General features: G+C 41.4%; 1 pseudogene across 1 annotated transcript; it reads left to right on the top strand.

Annotated features, from left to right (window-relative positions):
- Positions 1-7,411: 7,411 nt before the first annotated feature.
- Positions 7,412-9,647, top strand: LOC116553752 (annotated as a pseudogene). The gene has a single exon (XR_004269893.1). The product of XR_004269893.1 is annotated as a pre-mRNA-splicing factor RBM22 pseudogene (transcript).

Consider the following 9,647-nt stretch of genomic DNA (forward strand, 5'->3'; position numbering starts at 1 on the left):
TTCTGCTGTGATTAATAAGGTAGTATATTGAAAGTCTTTAGGACAGTGTGTGGTACTTAATGAGTGTTAAACACATGTTAGCTATTATTATAATTCGCATCCTTATAGAAAGAAGAACAGGAGGATAATAGGGCTGAGGCTATGGGAAAAAAAAATAGGAAAGAAATACCATGTCACCAGAAATTTGATGACATACAGGCATAAGTCATTTTATTGTGCTTTGCTTTAAGGCATTTTGAAGATACTGCACTTTTTTAAAAATTGAAAGTTTGTAGCAACCCTGCATTCAGCAAGTCTGTCAGTGTCATTTTTCCAACAGTACATGCTCATTTCATGTCTGTGTCACATTTTGGTAATTCTCATTATATTTCAGACTTTTATATTATTTTTATATTTGTTATGGTGATCTGTGATCAGTAATTTTAATGTTACTATTGTAATTGTCTTGAGATTGATAAATGTTGTGTGTGTTCTGACTGCTCCATCAACTAGCCATTCCCCAGTCTCTCTCCTTCTTGGCCTCCCTATTCCCTGAGACACAGTAATATTAAAATTAGTCCACTTAATAACCCTATAATGGCCTCTAAGTTTTCAAGTAAAAGGAAGGGTTGCATGTTTCTCACAGTAAGAGCTAGAAATAATTAAGCTAAGTGAGGAAGGCATCTTGAAGGCCAAGCTAGGCTGAACACTATGCTTCTTGTGCCAGTTAACCAAGTTGTAAATGCAAAGGAAAAGTTCTTGAAAAAAATTAAAAGTGAACACATGAATGATAAAGTGAAAAAAGCTTACGGCTGATATGGAGAAGTAAGAAAATTTGAGTGGCCTGGACAAAGAATCAAACCAGCACAACCTTTCCTTAAGCCAAACCTAATCCAAAGCAAGGCTTAACTCTTCAATTCTCTGAAGGCTGAGAGAGGTGAGGAAGCAGCTACAGAAGAAAAACAAAAATGTAGCAGAGATTGACTCATGAAGTTTAAGGAAAGAAGCCATCTCTGTTACATAAAAGTGCAAGGTAAAGCAGCAAGTGCTGTTGTAGAAAACTGCAGCAAGTTATCCAGAAGATTTAGCTAAAATAATTGATGGAGGTGATCACACTAAACAAGAGATTTTCAATATAAATGCAACAGCCTTCTATTGGAAGGAGACGACATCCAGGACTTTCATAATTAGAGAGGAGAAGTCAATGTCTGGTTTCAAAACTTCAAAGGACAGGCTGACTTTCTTGTGAGGGGCTAATGCAGGTGGTGACTTGAAGTTGATACCAATGCTCATTTACAAAACTGAAAATTCTAGATCCCTTAAGAATTATGCTATATCTACCCTTCCTGTACTCTAGAAATGAAACAGCAGAACCTAGAAGACAACACATCTGTTTACAGCATGGTTTACTGAATATTTTAAACCCACTGTTGAAAACTACTGCTCAGAAAAATAGATTTCTTTCAAACTATTACTGCTTATTGACAATGACCCTAGTCATCCAAGGGCTCTGCTGGAGATGTACAAGGAGATTAATGTTGTTTTCATGCCTGCTAACACAACAGTCATTCTGCAGCCTATAGGTCAGGAAGTAATTTTGACTTCCAAATCTTATTATTTAAGAAATAAATTTTGTAAGCCCATAGCTTCCATAGGTCGTGATTTCTCTGATGGATCTGGGCAAAGTCAATTGAAAACCTTCTGGAAATAATTTACCATTCTAGACTATTATGAACATTCATGATTCATGAGAGGAGATCAAAACATCAATATTAACAGGAGTTTGGGAGAAATTGATTCTAACCCTCAAGAATGACTTTGAGGGGGTCAAGACTCAATGGAGGAAGGAACTGCAGATGTGATGGAAATAGCAAGAAAACTAGAATCGTAAGTGGAGCCTGAAGATGTGACTGAATTGCTGCAATCTCTTGATAAAACTTTAACATCTGAGGAGTCGCTTCTTATGGCTGAGCAAAGAAAGGGAGATGCAATCTACACCTGGTGAAGATGTTGTGAACACTGTTGAAATGACAACAAAGGATTTAGAATGTTACATAAAATTCATTGAAGAAGAAGCAGGATTTGAGGCACCAATTTAAAAAGGAAGCTTCCAATGAGAATAAAACGCTATCACACAGCATCACACGCTACAGAGAAATATTTCATAAAAGGAAGAGTCCATCAATGCAGCAAACTTTATTGCTGTCTTGTTTTAAGAAATTGTTACAGTCACCTCAATTTTCAGCCACCACTACTCTGACCAGTCAGCAGCCATCAACATCGAGGCAAGGCCCTCCACCAGCAAAAAAAAAAAAAAAAAAAAAATTATGAATCATTTAAGGCTCAGATAATAGCATTTTGTAGCAACTAAGGTTTTTTTAATTAAGGTATGTACACTTTTAAAGACATAATGCTATTGCACACTTAGCTGCACACTTAGTTGACTTTTTTGACTACAGTTTAATGTAAACATATCTTTTATATCCACTGGGAAACCAAAACATTTGTGTGTCTCACTTTATTGTGATATTCACTTTATTGTGGTGGTCTAGAACTGAACCTGCAATATCTCCAAGGTATGCCTGTATACACCTCTCTATATGCATAAGAAGAGAGTTATTTATATCTCACCGACATTTTGAGAGTTATGTCTCCCAAAATTTAAACAACAAGTTTTTAATTAAATTTAAAATTCAGTGATCAGATGACAATGGGAAATGCTATATATTATATCCTTCCTTTTGGAGATTTACAGAGCATATTATTATCAATCCTGTGATTTACAAAAGAAAAAAAAAGCCCTGTTTAATTTTATTTAAGGCAGCATTTCCTAAACTTGTGTGACCATAGAACCCATTTTTATCTTACCTGCCATTAGAATCATACTTTGAGAAGTGCTTCTCCAAATCTCGCCAGGTATTCTAAACTGAAGAACAAGCAGCAATTATCCCTAGCGAGATAAAAGTCATAGCTTTTGACTCACACCCTTCAGAAAATTACAAAAGTACTATTCATAAGTTGAACATTGGTTAAAACATGATTGCTATTCTTGTCAACCCATTCAAAGTCAGAATAGCAATATTAAAAGAAAATACAAAGCTCCATCGCTTCCTTTCTACTTATATTAATAAACCCACTATATATAATTTTTGTGTTTAATTATTATAGACTTCAGTGAAGATAAATGAAGAACTGCAAAGTATATTAAAGCATTATAGTTCTTCCTTAATGCATCTGAAATTAGTTAATTATAAAAGAAAGGGAAGTTTAAACAATTATTGCATGGAAAAACAGGAATAATATTGATGGCGTGCCAGTGTTTTTACAATGCCTGCTAGTACAAGGCATGTTAGCTCTTAGTTTTCTCACTTCTGGGAATGATTTTGTTCATGGGCTACAGTTGAAATGGGTCAGGCATTGTAAGGGAGCCTACACTGGTCTAATAAGTCTTTGTTTCAAGCATAGCACTCTTAGCTTTAATTTCCTCTTCTTGAAACATCTCACAGAGCTTTTAGAATGCCAAGTGACTGCTTTCTTGCCAACAGTAATAAACATCAAGTCCAGGCACAAGAATTTCTAAAGAAAGAAAGAGACAATTGTTCAGAATCGTAGTTCATTCATTCACTCATTCATTAAATAAATATTGAGTACATTCTGTGTGTCAGAGTATATGAGAAGCATTGAGAATACTACAGTGGGCAAAATAGACAAGGTCTCTGTCCCCTTGGATCTTATAGTTCCAGGAGTTATAAATATCATTACATATTAAAAAGGTTGAATTGCCACTGCAGTATGTGCTCTCAAAGAGGAGACATGGTGGTTCATGCCAACACTTCAGGAGGCCAAGGCAGATGGATCAGTTGAGGCCAGGAGTTCAAAACCGTCCTGGGCAACATAGAAAAACCCTGTCTCTACTAAAAATACAAAAATTAGCCAGGTGTGGTGGCTCACGCCTGTAGTGCTCCTACTAGGGAGGCTGAGGCAAGAGAATCACTTGAACCCAGGAGGCAGAGTTTACAGAGAGCTGAGATCATACCACTACCACTGCACTCCACAGCCTAGGCTACAGAGTGAGACACTGTCTCAAAACAAAAAGCTGAAGGCAGAGCAGGAGTTACTTGGAGAAAGAAAAATGGGAAGATCCTACCAGTCAGAAGTCAATGTGTGGACAAAAGGAACAGAGAGCTCCTTCTTCATTTATGCTCTGACAAAGGGGTAGAAAAAAATAAATTTTGAAAAATACTGGGAGTGTTAGTTTTTATTTTAGTTTTGCTTGAGAAAGAACTGCATAAGGAAAGGAAGGTTGGTCAATGCCAAAATCGACGAATAACTTTTGAAAGGCAATTTAAAAAATAGTGACTGTTCCAAGAGTCATGGCCTCCTCACAATAACCTGAAAAATGATTCAGTCCTCTAGCACAAGAATTTGATTTAAAACAATAACAATTAATTTAAAAATCTACATCATGTTACATATTTGAGGAGAGCTATTTTCTTTGAAATTTCTTAATTTGGTGAATTTCCACATGCTTTCTCCCCCATTTAAAAATGCCTTTTCCTAGCTGGGCACAGCGTTGGATGCCTATAGTCCTACCCTGCTTGAGGCTGAGATGGGAGGATCACTTAGCCCAGAAGTTTGAGTCCAGCCTGAGCAATATAGTGAGACCCGCACCTCTGAAAAAAGAAGATAAAGAAGGAGGAAGATGAGGAGGAAGATAAGGAGGAAAAGGAAGAGGAGGAGAAGGAAGAAACTCCCCAGAATCTCCTACTCAGATTTCACCTCTGACCACAGGCAATGAGAATCATTCTTCTGTAAGCTACCACTGTAACTTGTAAATCATTTGATTTTTGCACCAAATTGTGATTTGATTGTTTTATATGTATCCCATACTACACTGCAAGCGTCTTGAAGCAGGGGCCATGTCACGTGTTTATGTTACCTGGAAGATGGCACATAATAAATGTTAGGGCTCATCGTTGCTGCTTGATTATATATTTTAAAGATGGGAGACCAAACCAAGTCAGCAGTGGAAGGAACAGAATTCAAAACATTTCAAGACAAGCAATGTCTCACATCTCCTTATGATCTACAAAATTTCATTCACTGCTACCATTAGTTCCTTTTATAGCTTCTTCTAGTTTGAATTACAACTCCTTAATCCACGCCCCTTCCAAAAATCTCATGCTTACAGTCTCTTATTCTTCTCCCCTTTTGTATCCCCTACCACTATTTTGAATTAAAAAGAATGATCACAGTTTGAGTTTAGCCCCCATCTCACAAATGCTTGTTTGGTCTCTCTTCTTTCCAGGGGCTTTTCCTCCCCATCTCATGGAAAATGAAAGGTCCCCATGCATAGCAATAGCCACTTCACCATTCTCAATCTGTGTCCCACCCCAGCAACCCCTCTCATCTGCAGGCTCAAGTCCATCAAGAACACCAGTGCTGCTATTGCTCCGTGATCTCCCTGTAGTATAGTCTAATTTTATGCTTAGATAGTGGTATAAAAATATTAAAATCATGGCAATTTTACACATTTGTCTTCTTTGTTCCATTTTGCTCAACTTCATTTCTATGGGGGGAAAATGTTATTCTACAGGAGCAAAAATCTTATGCATAAAATATGAGACATTACATTTACTGAAATGACCAACTACTTGTAATTAAAGAAAACTATCCTAAATTGGCAGAAAATGTAATTCTTGAAGTTCCATCTGCCACAGGGTAACTTTGGAAAGGTTGTGATGTTTGTGCTTCAATTTCTCCAGTAAGAATTACAATTAGGGGATCGGGTGAAGATGGCCGACTAGGAACAGCTCAGGATTTCAGCTCCCAGTGAAAGTGCAGAGGGTGAGTGGACGCCACATTTTCAGATGGATTTTTATTGCCCACAGACCAGGAGATTCCCAGGCGGAGGAGCCCCAGGGGTCGCCAGCATGGCTGCTTCAGCCAGAGCGGATATTTCAGCCAGCGCGGCTGTTTTGGCCTGCATGGCTGCTTTGACCGTGCCCTGACGCCGTGGTTCTCCGTACAGAAGACACTGGTCTGGGTGCCCTCTTAGCTGGTGATTGGAGCCCTGAGACGGCTCACCCACTCATCTGAAATAGCGAGCCAGGCCAGGAGATTCTTAGGCAAAAAAAACTGCCAGGAATCTCAGCCCCGCTGTTTCAGCTGGCTCAGTGAGTCGTGGCATGGGAGATCCCGGCGCCTTTTCAACAGGCAACTGGAACACTGGGAGACAGTCAACCGTTCAACAACAACAACAAAAAAAGACTCTGAGTCAGGGAGCCAGGTGATCAGGCTTGGCTGGTCCTACCCCAACTCCCCCACACTAACACACACAAAAAAACAGTAATTGAAAACACTCTGGGTTGAGAGTTTCATAGCAAGCACAGCTGAACCCAGGACGGTAAGCCCCTGTGGGGGAGGGGCGTCCGCCATTACTGAGACACTCCACCACTACGGGGGCAGTCTGCTATCACTGAGGCAGCCCGCCATTGCTGATGTAACCTGCCGTTGCCAAGGCAAACTGCCACTACATAGAGAGTCCACCATAACAGAGGTGGGCCACCATTTCCGAGGCAGCTCTAACTACACCCATATAAACAGGACTGCAGGGAAGATCACATGGCAGGTGGGCAGAGCCCACAGCAGCTCAGCAAAGCCTCTGCAGGCAGACAGTGACTAGGCTGCCTCCTCGCTGGGCAGGGCAGCCCTGAAAGAAAAATAAAAGGCAGGAGCACAACAGAAACTCATAAATAAAGCCCTAACTCCCTGGGACAGAGCACCTTGGAAAAAAGAAAAAAAGAAAAAAAAGGGAGTTTATGAGCTCTGCTGCAGCAGACCTAAACGCACCTGCCCAGCAACTCTGAATGAACAAGGGATCTCACAGCTGAGGACTTGAGATCCAATAAAGGACAAACTGTCTCCTCAAGCAGCTCCCTGACCCCCATATATCCAAAGAGTCACCTCATAAAGGAGAGAACAGACTGACAATTGGTGGATATCCTTCTGGGACAAAGATAGGAGAAGAAGAAACTGGTAGCAACCCTTACTGTTCTGCAGCTGCTGCAGGTGATCCCCCAACAAGCAGGGCCTGGAGTGGACCTCAGCAGTCCTACAGCAGAGGGGCCAGACTGTTAGAAGGAAAGTTAAGAAAAAGAAGGAACATTAGCATCCACAAACTGGAAGTTCACTCAGAGACCCAATCTGAAAGTCAGTAACTACAAAGACAACAGGTGGATAAACCCACAAAGATGGGAAGATATCAGTGCAAAAAGGATGAAAACATCCGAAACCAGAACACCTCTCCTCCTACAAGGGATCACAACTCCTCACCAGCAACGAAACAAGGCTGGATGGAGAATGAGTGTGATGAAATGACAGAATCAGACTGCAGAAGGTGGGTAATAAGAAACTACAGTGAGCTAGAAGCTACTGCTGCCTCCGGACGCTCTCAAGATGGCGACCTCTCTGGGTTCCAACACCTACAACAGGCAAAACTGGGAAGATGTGGACTTCCCCATTCTGTGCCAGACATGTCTTGGAGAAAACCCATATATCCGAATGACCAAAGAAAAGTATGGGAAGGAATGCAAAATCTGTGCCAGGCCATTCACAGTATTTCGCTGGTGCCCTGGAGTCCGTATGCGTTTCAAGAAGACTGAAGTGTGCCAGACCTGCAGTAAATTGAAGAATGTCTGTCAGACCTGCCTCTTAGACCTAGAGTATGGCCTGCCCATCCAGGTTCGTGATGCAGGATTGTCTTTTAAAGATGACATGCCAAAGTCAGATGTCAACAAAGAGTACTACACACAGAATATGGAGAGAGAGATTTCTAACTCTGATGGAACACGGCCAGTTGGCATGCTGGGGAAAGCCACATCTACCAGTGACATGCTGCTCAAACTGGCCTGGACCACACCCTACTACAAAAGGAATCGACCCCACATTTGCTCCTTCTGGGTGAAAGGAGAGTGTAAGAGAGGAGAGGAATGTCCGTACAGACATGAGAAGCCTACAGATCCACATGACCCCCTTGCTGATCAGAATATTAAAGATCGCTACTACGGAATCAACGATCCTGTAGCTGACAAGCTTCTAAAGCGGGCTTCAACAATGCCTCGGCTGGACCCACCGGAGGATAAAACTATCACCACACTATATGTTGGTGGTCTGGGTGATACTATTACTGAGACAGATTTAAGAAATCATTTCTACCAGTTCGGAGAGATCCGGACGATCACTGTTGTGCAAAGACAGCAGGGTGCTTTCATCCAGTTTGCCACGAGGCAGGCGGCAGAAGTGGCTGCTGAGAAGTCCTTTAATAAGTTGATTGTAAGTGGCCGCAGACTGAATGTGAAATGGGGAAGATCCCAAGCAGCCAGAGGAAAAGAAAAAGAGAAAGATGGAACCACAGACTCTGGGATCAAACTGGAACCGGTTCCAGGATTGCCAGGAGCTCTTCCTCCTCCTCCTGCGGCAGAAGAAGAAGCCTCTGCCAACTACTTCAACTTGCCCCCAAGTGGTCTTCCAGCTGTGGTGAACATTGCCCTGCCACCACCCCCTGGTATCGCCCCACCCCCACCACCAGGTTTTGGGTCACACATGTTCCACCCAATGGGACCACCCCCTCCTTTCATGAGGGCTCCAGGACCAATCCACTATCCTTCTCAGGACCCTCAGCGGATGGGAGCTCATGCTGGAAAACACAGCAGTCCCTAGCACCTTGTCACCACTCTGGGGCTCTGTGGAAGAAAGGGCACTTAAAAATCCCAGTACATCTTGGAATAAATGTATTTTTCCTTCCCTTGTAATTTCCATGGTAGCTGAATGTGCTCAGATGTGGGCAGAGACTGACAACCATGCTTTCCGACACATGTTCAGAGGATCAGTGTACCGCAAATAAGCTGCCATTAACACATCTGGTTACTGCTATAACACGACTAATAAAACCTAACGCCTGTTCCCCTTACCCGTGTTGGGGACAAGCAGATGAGTGAATTGGAATGTCCAGTGGAGTTACCACCCCAATTATATGTTCATTTTGTATATTTTTTGGGTGGGGGAAAAATTGACCTGCGTTAAAAAAACCTTTGACCATTTTTATGTCCATTGGGTGTTTTCCTTTTTATCATCTGAAAAAAAAGATTACTAGTTTTAATCATTGTAGCGGCCTAAGTGTGACACTTTTGTAGTCACACCCTCAGAAAGATGAGTAGAAACCAGCACCAGCACAGTCCAGATTTTCTCTTTCCTTTTCCTCATTTATTCCTAAAGGAATCTGACCATTTTATGTCTCTACGGCCCAAAAATAGAAAAATAAAAATTCCTTTTTATTCCTGTCAACTGGATGGAAACACAAAATTTCATGGAGCTGTGTACCATTGAAGAAACCTGGTGCCTGGCATGAAGTTACTGTAAAGACCTTCCTATAAAACACGGACTTTAACAAACTGAAATGAAAAGCATTGGAGTGTTTGAATGAAAGACTTGTGACCTCCTGCTGGGAATCTGATGGGCCTCAGCATTCACCTTCGTGTGTCTTCAGCGTCTCATTGTCATCCCTGCTTCTGTTTGGTCTTAGAGTGTTTGGATATAACTGAACTGTAGATGGTAAAGGAAATTTGATGTGTTTTTTGTTTTTAAATAATTAAAACGGGTCAATTTTT

The sequence above is a fragment of the Sapajus apella genome, unplaced genomic scaffold, assembly GCF_009761245.1.
Source record: "Sapajus apella isolate SASKATOON/1434 unplaced genomic scaffold, GSC_monkey_1.0 scaffold1, whole genome shotgun sequence".
NCBI classification, from domain to species: domain Eukaryota; kingdom Metazoa; phylum Chordata; class Mammalia; order Primates; family Cebidae; genus Sapajus; species Sapajus apella.